The following is a 12009-nucleotide window of genomic DNA, read 5'->3' as shown; positions in this document are numbered from 1 at the left end:
CAGAGATTGGAGTGATGTTGCCACAATCCAAGGAATGCCAGGAGCCACCAGAAGATGGAAGAAGCAAGGAATCATTCTCCCTCTCCCTATAGAGCCTTCAAAGGGAGCACGGCCCTGCCAACACCTTGGTTTTGAACTTCTGGTCTCCAGAACTATGAGAGAATAAACTTCTGGTGTGTTAAGCTACTAAGTTTGTATAATCTGTTGTGGTAGCCCTTGGAAACTAATACACTACAGAAACAATCAGCAATATGAACAAACTTTTATATATAAAGATGTTCATCCCTGCCTTATTTATAGCAGTAAAAAATTAGAAAAACTTAAAGCAAATAGAAAAACAGGAAGATTAAGGAAGTTAAAATAACCCATAATATATTGTACAGCCATTGAAATATGTTTTGAAGAATTTCTAATGCCATAGGAAAATGCTATGATATATAAGTATAAAATTCAGGATACAAAAGCATATATACAATGTGATCCCCAAATGCAACTGTATATAATATGCATACTTATGAGTATGAATAATGCTGACGAATAACATGAGTAAAAAGTCCTAAATAGAAAACAGCACATAAAGTCAACAGTATACTAAAAGAAAAATAAACCATGGCATAGGAGAGTTTATCCCAGGAAATACATAATTATTATTACGAAGATAACGCAATAATAAGTCAAATAAAAGAAACCCTACGAGGATGTTGAAAAGGCATTTGACCAAATTCAGTGCTCATTCCTTGCAAAATATCTGGGAAACTAGGAATAGAAGGGTTTTATAATAAGTATCTCTCATTATTACCATTAGCCAATATCATTTTTTTGGTGTAAAAAGAGAACTTTCTGATTAAACGAAACCAAGATGAATGAATAGATTACCATGATTATGTTAAATGAGACAACAGTCCCCAAATGGAGTCACTTGTACTAAGCCCATATCACCAAACCAAGAGTTAATACCTAACCTAACTGCTGTTTTAGCTTCTCCCAGGATGTAACCAGTCGGTCTGAAATTACTTGGTCAGCACTAATGAGGTAATCTGCTTGAGAGACCCCTGTCTTCCCCTAAAGGAAGGGGATACTGCCTGAAAAAAATCCACTCTTTGCTAGAATAAATTCCTTGCCCCGCGTCCTTCTGCCTATAAAATCTTCCATTTTCTACAGCTTCTCGGAACTCCTTTCTATCTGCTAAATGGGATGCTGCCCGATTCACGAGTCATTAAATAAAGCCAGTAAGATCTTTAAATTTTACTCAGTTGAATTTTTTTTTTTTTTAACAACTATTAACACTGTTCGGGCAGGTTTTACCAATTCAATAAAAAAGAAACAGAAATAAGGGGTCTAGTTATAAGAAATACAGAAATGGAATTATTATCTGCAACAGTAAGACCAGAGATGATTAAAATATTATTGGAATTAATGAGTGTTCATATAAAGGGTTGGATAAAAGATGAAAATTCAAACAGCTTTTAATTATACAGGAAAAAAATAGAAACATAATAGATTTACAATAGCAACAAAACCCATGAAATATCTAGGACTATCTGTAATGAAAAATGTACATGAAAAAACCCACAAAACTCTGAGAGACACAAAAAAACTTGAATAAATGCTCCTGGAGGGTTAATTAGAATGCTGTGAAGAAAGCCACTCTCGCCAAATTAATTTAGAGATATCAAAGAATTTAACAGAAAAAACTCAAGGGGATTAATTTGGAATTTGACAGTGTTTCTAACGTTCATCTGGAATAACTGCTGTAATACATAACTACATATAAAAATTGTGCCTAAGACCCCTTTGAAATCTATGTAATAACCCTAAAGAAAGTTAGTTTTATTTGAAGATTCACAAAATAATCATTCAATATCTCTACCTGTTCTTTTAGTGGTCAAATTAATAAAGAAGAGATTACCATTCATTACTTGGGAGGCTTCAAAACTGAAGGGTATTTTCTTTAAAGGGTTTTTTTTTCCCTTGTGCATTATATGTTATGTACTTTATTGCCTTTTGTCCTGGCTAATTTCCTCTGGAGAAATGCCAACCTCTGCAAAGCTTTGTGGTTATTTTGAAGTACCCATCAAAACCTTCTTATTTACATATTAAACTTTATTTTTATACTGGCATAAAGACAGGCTGGTATAGTAAAATAGTGGGCTAGATTTGAATCACAGCTCTGCCTCTTTCACAGTGTGCTCCCATTTATTTATTTCTGAAAAGTAGATTAAAATACCTACCTCAAATATTTGTTGTGAGGATATAGTAACATAATTATGACCTAGCACAGAGCTTAGCTCATACTGGAAACTTAGTAAGTCTGATTTACTATGTTTATACATTGTACTTTCTAAGCTTCGCCTTCTTTCTCTGTATTTACCCAGTATGAGTATGCAATTATTTATGCTTATTTAATTCAATCTCATATTATCGTTAGACCATAGTTATTCACATGTGTCTCTAGTGTTAGGCTGTGACTTCTTAGTGGGAGAAGGCAATGTTTTACTCATCCACTTGTTCACACAGCTCCTTCTAGCCCAATGCTCTCTGCATTTCAGATGCCCATTGATGTGAAAGAAAAGAAGAAAAAGAAGGGAGGGAGGAAGAAAGGAAGGAAGATGAAGCTGATTCTCATGACATATGTAGTATGTTTGTACTCTAGCAATAAAATTTTATTTCATTATATCTTTTATTTTATTATTTACTTATTTATTTTTGGCTGCGTTGGGTCTTCGTTGCTGCACGCAGGCTTTCTCTAGTTGCAGCGAGTGAGGGCTACTCTTTGTTGCGGTGCGCGGGCTTCTCAATGCGGTGGCTTCTCTTGTTGCGGAGCACAGGCTCTAAGCACGTGGGCTTCAGTAGTTGTGGCACATGGGCTCAGTAGCCGTGGCTCGCAGGCTCTAGAGCGCAGGCTCAGTAGTTGTGGTGCACGGGCTGTAGGCGCGCGGGCTTCAGTAGTTGTGGCTCGCGGGCTCTAGAGCGTAGGCTCAGTAGCTGTGGCGTACGGGCTTACTTGCTCCACGGCATGTGGGGTCTTCCCAGACCAGGGCTCGAACCCGTGTCCCCTGCATTGGCACGTGGATTCTTAACCACTGCACCACTAGGGAAGTCCATTATATCTTAAGTTTAATAAAATTGTAATATTTTAGAGGATCTACTAAATTAGTACAGAAAAGTGAATTGACATGTACAAATCAGACTAAATCATTGAGGAGCCAAAAATAAACCACAAACTAATCTGTCCACAACAGTTATTGAATTCTTACTATGTACTTAAATGATATCAGGGTTCTGGCTCTTAATTCTATCGCCTATCCATGGTTTAATAGTGAAGAAATGTTGATATATGGAAACAGCCAAAGTCTCATGTATTATAAAAGTCAAGAAATAGAGACTTATGAGTCCCATACTAGGAATAGTAGCCCTGCTTTGCTCAATTATATTATTTTGTTTTACTGCATATGGTCTGGACTCCAGGGCTTTATTTATAGGCAGTGCGGTGTAATTACAGCTGCCAAGAGGAAAAAGTTAAATTTTTTAAAACTTACACTACTAAGAAACTAGTACAATTTTCCTGAATGTGTAACTGGTAAGCTTATAATAATTTTAATACTATCAAGTTAACATCTGAGTCATTAATGAGAAGATACTAATTTTCAAAATGGCACCTAAGAAAGCTCTATATTAAATATAACCAAATGTAAAAATACAGGAGAACCCAATTAATGTTCAGGAAGAGATAGGGTTTATGAAAAAGGGGGGCCTTAAATCCATGGGCAAATGTAAATAAATAGAACGGGCAGGGAGGTCATTTCAGTGTGGGGAATCATGAAAATGAAAGAAAGACAAGACTACACCCCAGTGAGTGGGCAGTAAAAGTCTACATTAGAGAGGAATTGGAAGTAAAACATGGACAGATAAAATGGGCTCAGAGGGGACCTCCCTGGTGGTGCAGTGGTTAAGAATCCGCCTGCCAATGCAGGGGACACGGGTTTGAGCCCTGGTCTGGGAAGATCCCACATGCTGCGGAGCAACTAAGCCCGTGTGCCACAACTACTGAGCCTGCGCTCTAGAGCCTGTGAGCCACAACTACTGAGCCCACGCTCCACAACAAGAGAAGCCACAGCAATAATCCCGTGCACCACAGCAAAGAGTCGCCCCCGCTCGCCTCAACTAGAGGAAGCCCGTGTACAGCAACGAAGACCCAACACAGCCAAAAATAAATAAAGAAAATAAAGAAAAATTTTTTTAAAAGGGCTCAGATTATGCATGGCCTTGAAAGGCAACACCGGTAGCTTGGATTTGGTCCTATAATAAGATACTATCTCAAGAGGGTTCCTGGGCTGGGGAGACCTTACGAGAGTGAAATAACGGCAAGATGAGGCAGATAGCACTGCGCACATGAGGCTCTAGTGGCCAAGAGGCAGGAGGCAGGGACACCAGAGTGGAAACTACTACAGTGTCTGCACATATGAAATCAGAATTATTTAGCATAATCTTAACAATCTTTACTGCCTGGGAATTGACCAGAGTTATTTCTACATAGCAAACAGTGGAAAAAGAGAGCAGGCAGCAGTGCCAGGCCAGGGCAGCCAAGGTCAGGCCTTCTCTGAACTTATACTTTGCATTCAGGTGGTCATGGGTGTCACTAAAAGGGTCCAGGTGAAAGACACTGTAAGAGGGCTTTAGAAAATGTGAAATGGAACTGAATTACCACTAGTTAAGATAAGGAAAGACCCAGTACTGGAAGTATTTCACAGTGTGTCCAACACTGGGTAAGACATCATTGAAAAGTACTACCTTGATGTGAATAGCACTTTTTAAAACCCATTCACACGTTACATCAATGGCTGGTATGGGGCTTCCCTGGTGGCGCAGTGGTTGAGAATCTGCCTGCTAATGCAGGGGACATGGGTTCGAGCCCTGGTCTGGGAAGATCCCACATGCCGCGGAGCAACTAGGCCCGTGAGCCACAACTACTGAGCCTGCGCGTCTGGAGCCTGTGCTCCGCAACAAGGGAAGCCGCGATAGTGAGAGGCCCGCGCACTGCGATGAAGAGTGGCCCCCTCTTGCCGCAACTAGAGAAAGCCCTCTCACAGAAACGAAGACCCAACACAGCCAAAAATAAATAAATAAATAAATAAATAAAAAATAAATAAATAAAAAATAAAGTAAAAAAAACACCAGACGATTATGTTACTGAAGGCAGCAGAATTAAAAAAAAAAAATAGCTGGTATGTATATAGCAATTACTGTGCACAGGCGCATCTAATACAACCCTAGGAGGTAGGTACCACCATCCACTTTCACAGATGCCCAGAGAATAATTACTCACCCACTGTCACTTGCTGGAGCCGGGATTGGGACCCAGGGGCTGAGCTCTGAGCACTATACTCTACTGCTGTTCATCCTACCTGCTCTTTCAAACAACCTATAAAGTAAGTAAGATGAATCTGCTTTACCTGACAATTATTTATAGAGTTCTTAACCTGCCAGGCCGCATCCCAAGTATCGAGTTTCCAATGATGGATGAGCCACACCACCCCTACTCTGAAGAAGCTTACAGTCTAGTGAGCAAGACAGACAAACCCACAGTTTACTGATGAACAACAGAAACTCTAGGCTTCCATAAATTAAATAACTTATTCAAGCACACAGCCAGCTAGAGGGTGGTCAGGCCAGGGCTTAAATGCTGACATTTACATCTCCAAGTCTAATACTTATTCTGAGTAATGTTGCTACTTCCTTTTCTGGCCTACTGGGAAAAACAAAAGAAAACAAAACAGGGACTTCCCTGGTGGCACAGTGGTTAAGACTCCGCACTCCCAATGCAGGGGGCCCAGGTTCGATCCCTGGTCAGGGAACTAGATCCCACGTGCATGCTGCAACTAAGAGTTCGCATGTCACAACTAAGGAGTCCGAGAGCCACAACTAAGGAGTCTGCGAGCCGCAACTAAGGAGCCCGCCTGCTGCAACTAAGACTCAGGGCAACCAAATAAATAAATGAATATTTAAAAAAAAAAAGAAAGGAAACAAAACAACAGTATCATAACCAGGACTATCTAGTCTAACCAAACTTCTACAAAAAGAGTCTGATCTCGGTAAGCGGGAAACATTAAACTAAGCTATTGTGATTCTGATGCAAACAGCACAGACCACCTATGCCAATAAACTACATATCGTTTCAACAGCTGAAAAACCTATCATTTCAAACATTAAATGTCCTGTCATCAATAATTTTTGCTAAAAATATTTCAGATACTTTGGGTGAATCACTTACATTGGGCCACTGTTCTCAAGGAAAACCAAGATAAATCCTTGTGGTCTGAGATGTTGAAGATGACCCCAAATGAATCAGTTCCACAGTAATTAAAACTATTTTTCATTTTTCCTTCTGCTCTTTTAATGCTCCCTAAAGGAGGCCTAGAATCCTTTTTTTATATGTAAGAGAATTGTCCCAAACTACCTAACTGTACTGGCCTGCAAAACTTGTTTTACCAAACTTGGCCCATTACAGCTTTCAGAGTGAACTACTATTACTCACCATATGACTTTAAGCCCCTTTTGGTCCAGGCTTAACTGGCAACATCAAGTGCAGCAAGGATTCATTAGTTGCTTTTACCCACAGGATGCTTAAACACAGCACTCAAGCCATGCCAGTAGTAGATCTTTTTGCTTCTTTTTTATTTCTCAAAAGGGTCCTGACTGGGATCAACCATACATGTAGTGTAGGTAGCTAGTCACTATCACATGACTTGGAGGGTGACAATAAAGGCCTCCCATGCCCCTAAATAACCCCTATCCCAGCCTGTCAAAGTAGCTAAATTTACGGAAGAGAGGTTTGATCACAGGGAGCTACTAGGGTCATTAAGGAGGTTAACAGGTATTTACCAAATGTGTGTTATGAGCCCAACACAACAGGAGACTAGGCATGGCCCATGTGACCAAGGATAGGGGCCAGAGTTCACCAGTATCATTAAGATAGAAACGTAGTGCTTTAAATAATTTTAATATCTAATTTATGTTTAGTAGAATGTAAAGTATTTTCACATCTTCACACTGCTCACGCAAGGGGCAGCAGGGTGTAGTGGAATGAAGGGCCTTGGGGGAGGTCTTCCACGTCCTCTTCCAGCCTCATTTCTGAGCATCCAGTGAGCCAGCCCCTCTGAACAACCAGTGGCTCCCCAAGCTGCCCAGCTCTGTTACCCAGGCTCTGCACTAAGGGCTGCAAATACAAGGATGACTACACAGTCCCCCGCCCCCAGGCAGCTCACAGACAATCAGGAAACAAGCGCAGCACCAGATTGGTACAGGGATTAGGGAGCTTTGAAGGGAGGAAGGTAACCCAGCACGGAGGGCAGGGGGAGGGCAAGCGAGGAGGAAATGACCCTGGGTTGAGTCTTCAGGGACGCGGAGGTTTCCCATGCGGCTGTGGTGGCGTGCGCGGGGCAAGCAAGCAAGGCATCCAGCCCCTGTGCGCGCAGGAACCAGAGTTTTGTGGTGCTCAGAGCACAATGGGTAAGGCAGTGAGTGGTGAGTGATGAGCTGAGGGGGAGGGCAGGTGCCTGGCACAAGGATGGCTACACCGTAGCTGATGCAGCGCCGCTGAATGTCTGGTTCCTCGTTTGGCATTTACACTAGGGAAGTGTGCTCATTGCAAATACCGTAGAAGGTACACATCAGGAAAAAGAAGATGAAAAGTATGCAAAATCCCACAGTTTAGAGATAACCACTGTTAACATTTTCATGCACAATCTTTTATATATATGTATGTGTGTTTATATATTATATATACGTACCTATGCTAACAAATATATTCTTCTTCAAAAATGAAATCATTTAAAATGTGATATATACCCACATGGAATATTATTTAGCCTTAAAGAGAAAATTCTGACATGCTACAACATGGATAAACCATCAGGACATGGTGCTAAGTGAAATAAGCTAATCATAAAAAGACAAATACTGTATGCGTCCGCTTATATGACATACCTAGAGTAGCCAAATTCATAGAGACATAAGTCAATGGCAGTGGCCAAGGGCTGGGGGAGGAGGGGGGAACAGGGAGCTATTGTTTAATGGGTACAGAGTTTCAGTTTTGTAAGATGATAACATTTTGGAGATTGGCTGTACAACAATGTGAATATACTTAACACCCCTGAACTGTATGCTTAAAAATAGCTAAGCTTTTTGACCCAACTCCTAGAGAAATGGAAATAAAAACACAAATAAACAAATGGGACCTAATGAAACTTAAAAGCTTTTGCACAGCAAAGGAAACCATAAACAAGACCAAAAGACAACCCTCAGAATGGGAGAAAATATTTGCAAATGAAGCAACTGACAAAGGATTAATCTCCAAGATTTAAAAGCAGCTCATGAAGCTCAATAACAAAAAAACAAACAACCCAATCCAAAAATGGGCAGAAGACCTAAATAGACATTTCTCCAAAGAAGATATACAGATTGCCAACAGACACATGAAAGAATGCTCAACATCATTAATCATTAGAGAAATGCAAATCAAAACTACAATGAGATATCATCTCACACCGGTCAGAATGGCCATCATCAAAAATCTAGAAACAATAAATGCTAGAGAGGGTGTGGAGAAAAGGGAACACTCTTGCACTGTTGGTGGGAATGTAAATTGATACAGCCACTATGGAGAACAGTATGGAGGTTCCCTAAAAAACTAAAAATAGAACTACCATACGACCCAGCAATCCCACTACTGGGCATATACCCTGAGAAAACCATAATTCAAAAAGAGTCATGTACCAAAATGTTCATTGCAGCTCTATTTACAATAGCCAGGACATGGAAGCAACCTAAGTGTCCATCATCGGATGAATGGATAAAGAAGATGTGGCACATATATACAATGGAATATTACTCAGCCATAAAAAGAAATGAAATGGAGGTATTTGTAATGAGGTGGATGGAGTTAGAGTGTGTCATACAGAGTGAAGTAAGTCAGAAAGAGAAAAACAAATACAGTATGCTAACACATATATACGGAATCTAAGGGGAAAAAAAAAAAGGTCATGAAGAACCTAGTGGCAAGACGGGGATAAAGACACAGACCTACTAGAGAATGGACTTGAGGATATGGGGAGGGGGAGGGGTAAGATGTGACAGGGTGAGAGAGTGGCATGGACATATATACACTACCAAATGTAAAATAGATAGCTAGTGGGAAGCAGCCGCATAGCACAGGGAGATCAGCTCGGTGCTTTGTGACCACCTAGAGGGGTGGGGTAGGGAGGGTGGGAGGGAGGGAGATGCAAGAGGGAAGAGATATGGGAACATATGTATATGTATAACTGATTTACTTTGTTATAAAGCAGAAACTAACACACCATTGTAAGGCCATTATACTCCAATAAAGATGTTTTTAAAAAAAATAGCTAAGATGGTAAATTTTATGTTATGTGTTTTTTTTTTACCACACTTAAAATAAAATATATAAGTAAATAAAACATAAAAAAGAAATTCACTTGATAAAGCTATTTTAATACCTTTTCCACTTATTTTTGTGATCACCTTTCCATGCGAGATACATACTCGGCCATCAATATTTCAGATAACTGCATAGTATTCTATTGCAGAGATCTACCTTAATTTATTTAACCCAGGAGAATTACTTTTTAGGATGGAAGAAACCTGCAAACACTTGGCTGATAGGAAGGACCCAGTGACACTTGGCTGATGGCATGGAGCCAGCAAAGAGCAGAGAGAGATGCAAGACCACAGAAGAGAGAGGAATATTAATAGAGCAAAGGTTCCAAAGAAGGCATGAGGAGATGGCATTCGGGGTTCAAGTAATGGGCTAACCTGAAACACGGGGAAAAATGGATACCACATCCTCTGAGGAAAGGAAATGAAGATGGGTATGAATAGATTTGCACGTGTAAAGAAGACTTTGGGAAATTGAGGAAGTCAAGAGATGACATCTTAATGAAGATAAAGTGGTAGAGAAGTAGGGTATGAAAGAGTTGGAAGGATACATAGCTATGTTCAGAGAATAAGACACTGAGGTTAAAATTTCTGAGGTGAAAAAGTACCAGCTGGACGAGGGTCTGGGTGGAGGGTTGAGAGTGAGTAGCTGTGGTTTAGTGCCAGAGAACTCACTGAGAAGGTATCTAATGATTTTGAGGCCAGATTCACGGTCAGATCATCTAGGATGCCACCTAGATGATCTGACCAAGGGTTACGATGACAAGAGTCAGGAAAGGGAGGTACGGGAAGACCAGGTCTTCAGTTCTTCAAGAAACAAATGAAAGTGACTGGGAGCTCGACGGAGAGTAGTGATGAGAAAGGGTGAGAGGTGGTTTACCACATTTAGCCTCAAAGTTGAGGATGACAAGCCTTTTCATGCAGTGACCCATAGAGAAGGGTGACAGAGCAATCAGCCAAAAGGTCAAGAACTTTATTAACTATGGATCCCCTGGGGTGAAGAGGAAAAGAGTGGGGGAAAATCAACAGAGGACTGGAAGTGAAAACGCTAAGAGGGAGTGAAAATACAAGATATGACACATGTGGGTGGGGAGGTGGGTATGGGAAGTCATGTCGGCACAAGTTATGGTCCTACAGGAGGCAGAAGGACATGGGGTTATGGACATAGGTGGATGGCCAGGCTTGAACAAAGGAGGGAAAATGACTGCGGAACCCAAGTCCAGTCTTAGAAAAGTGTCAGGAAATGCTACTAAGTTTGCAGAGGGACACAATGAGACTTCTGGTTCACAGAGTACCTTTTCCAGTATCTCCAAATTCCTTACCGTAACTTATTTTCCTCCCTAGCACATTAGCCATACGCTATACTATTTCCCTGTATATTTTTGGTCGGTCTTCTCCACTAGAATATAAAGCTCCCTGAGGGCAAGAATGTTGTCTGTTTGTTCACTGCTCTATCACCAGCACCTACATCATGTCTGCACATAGCAATGACTCAATAAATCACACTTGTTGAATGAATGCATGAATGAGTGAATGAATAAATGATAAAGGCCCGTTAGGATAAGGATATCCCATGAGGTTTGCTAAAACGGCAGGGAGGATCTTCGCCAGGAGGCAGATATCTTACAGTGGTCAGCCCTGAAGGGATGGAAAATGTCGGTCAGGGCCTCCTCCCAAGCTGTATCTGCTCCTTTTTTTCATTTCCCCCTCTTCCCGTGACTACTCCTTCTGATTCTCCAAGACTCAGCTTGGGTGTCACCACCTCTGGGAAGCCCCCCCAGTGTCTCCTCTGCAGTGCTCTCAAGGCACCCTATGATTCTTCTATTACTATGCTTACACCCTACTGTATGATGACTGTTTACATGTTGGTCTCCCCAACTAGACTGAGCAAGAACAGCGTATCTCCAACACCCAGTAGGGACTCCATACACGTGTGCCGAATATACAAATGGAAAACACTGGACGTGTGAGTTGGTCAACAAAAGCCTGTACTTTTCCTTCTTTGAAGCTCAACCCTGCCATACACGAATTTGTACTTTGGCACCACTGAACAAGGGGGCCGCTGTTGCCACGGCAATCAGGTGGGAAAAAAGCTCAGCTTCCAAAACCAAAGGTAAATTGGAGTCTTTCTGTTTAAATAAGAGGGGTCCACTGTCTTTCACGTGCCCGTTCCCCTGTGCATCTGATCCTGGGCATGCCTGTGATCCTCTGGTAGTGCATCATCAAAGTGCATGGGTTGCCTTACCCACCTGTGGTGCTGCCCAGCTAGCAGAATATGATAGAATACCCGGTGAAATACCTTTGTGAAAATGTCTGATTTAACTGATCTGGGGTGCAGCCTGGATTTTCAGATGATTCTATTGCACAGCTAGGGTTGAGAACCTCTGCCCTCTGGCTCTTTGCCATTTTCCCCTGACTTGTGGCGCTGTCCAAGGTAGCAGCTCATTAAGCACTTCTTCACCCCAATGTCTGCCCAAGCCCTCCATGGGCAAAGGTCAGCGGTTGTTTGAACACCCCAAGGGGAGGGTGCTATCCCTTAGGACTTAATGAAAGGCA

At 41.4% G+C, this 12009-nt stretch overlaps 1 protein-coding gene across 6 annotated transcripts in view; it reads right to left on the bottom strand.

Annotated features, from left to right (window-relative positions):
• The window catches only part of TMEM150C (transmembrane protein 150C), a 91211-nt gene that overhangs the window by 67861 nt on the left and 11341 nt on the right, over positions 1–12009 (bottom strand). The gene's annotated exons all lie outside the window — the stretch shown is intronic.

The sequence above is a fragment of the Balaenoptera ricei genome, chromosome 5 (genome assembly GCF_028023285.1).
Source record: "Balaenoptera ricei isolate mBalRic1 chromosome 5, mBalRic1.hap2, whole genome shotgun sequence".
Classification (NCBI taxonomy): domain Eukaryota; kingdom Metazoa; phylum Chordata; class Mammalia; order Artiodactyla; family Balaenopteridae; genus Balaenoptera; species Balaenoptera ricei.
The sequence above is the reverse complement of the archived record's forward strand: the minus strand, read 5'-3'. Positions and strand labels throughout refer to the sequence as shown.